At 47.4% G+C, this 1,552-nt stretch overlaps 1 pseudogene; it reads left to right on the forward strand.

Moving 5' to 3' along the window:
• Nucleotides 1-403: 403 nt before the first annotated feature.
• LOC131481748 (vomeronasal type-2 receptor 116-like) lies at nucleotides 404-1,303 on the forward strand (annotated as a pseudogene).
• Nucleotides 1,304-1,552: the final 249 nt, after the last annotated feature.

Consider the following 1,552-nt stretch of genomic DNA (forward strand, 5'->3'; position numbering starts at 1 on the left):
ACGAGTGTACCATGTGTAAGAACACGGGACCCTTGAGCTCCAGGAATCCCTTTCAAATTTAAAGAAACCATGAAGAAATAATTTAAAATTTTAATAATGAAAAATTCTAGGGAATTCTTTGTATAGCAGAATGAACTGAATCAGCAGACCTCACGGCATTGTGAGAATACACAGTGTTTTCATCAGCACAGAGGATACCAAGTAGGGTGAAGGAATGAGTGATTCCTAAACAATGGGTAAGTTGGATGTTATTAATTGCCACTCCTTCCTAATCCTTCATGGTAATGCTCTGTCTCCAACAACAACAACTAGGGACCATTCACCCAAATGGGATCAGAGAGGGGCCTGTGATTTAGAGACCTGGATGTGGGATGATGGCATCTTCTCTCCTTCCTGACCAGATATGGACCAGTGTGTGATAAGTCCTGATCACCAGTATGCCAACGCAGAACATGACCGATACCTGGACAAGCAAGTGACCTTCCTGGACTTTCATGATTCCCTGGGGATGGCCCCGGCATGCATGGCTCTGTCCCTGTCTGTGGTGGTAGCTGCCATCTTGGGGATCTTTGCGAAGCACCAAGACACTCCCATCGTCAAGGCAAAAAACACAACCTCAGCTACATCCTGCTCATCTCACTCCTCCTCTGCTTCCTCTGCTCCTTCCTCTTCATTGGGCATCCCAACACAGCTACCTGCCTCCCAAGACAAATCACATTTGCCCTTAGGTTCACACTGGCTGTTTCTGCTGTGCTGGCCAAAACCATCACTGTGGTTCTGGCCTTCAAGGTCATGCTGCCTGGAAGGACCATGAGGCGATTGCTGGTTTCAGGAGCCCCTAACACTGTCATTCCCATCTGCTTCCTCATCCAACTGACTTTCTGTGGCATCTGGCTGGGACACAGATACACACTCTGAGCATGGACACATCATCCTCTTGTGCAACGAGGGCTCCATCACTGCCTTCTACTGTGTTGGGATTCCTGTGCTCATTGGCCCTGGGGACCTTCACTGTGGATTTCCTTGCCAGAAACATGCCTGACACGTTCAATGAAGCCACATTCCTGACATTCAGCATGCTGGTGTTCTGCAGTGTGTGGGTGACCTTCCTGCCTGTGTACCACAGCACCAAGGGGAAGGTCATGGTGGCAGTGGAGGTGTTCTCCATCATGGTCTCCAGTGCTGGTCTCCTGGGCTGCATCTTTGCCCCCAAGTACTACATCATTCACATAAACCTGAAATGAATTCTTTTAACGTTTTTAAAAATACCAGAGTTTCTAAGAGAAACAAGAAGATTGTCTGATTTTCTCTCAAGACTCCATCACCCTGATTGGGCCTCTGGTGTTTGACAGTCCCTGAGCCTGACTTGCCCTGACAGCCACCTGCTCTGAACAGGCACTCACTGGAGGAACAAATTCAGCACCTGAGGAAGCCCAGGCACAGGAGCTGTCTTGCATTGGCACATGCCAACACATTCAACTCATTTCCATATTTTATGTAGCACTGCTTATGTTTATAGTTCCCAAGGATTTATTATTATTATTATCATATT

This window comes from Ochotona princeps, chromosome 13 (assembly GCF_030435755.1).
Source record: "Ochotona princeps isolate mOchPri1 chromosome 13, mOchPri1.hap1, whole genome shotgun sequence".
In the NCBI taxonomy this organism is placed as follows: domain Eukaryota; kingdom Metazoa; phylum Chordata; class Mammalia; order Lagomorpha; family Ochotonidae; genus Ochotona; species Ochotona princeps.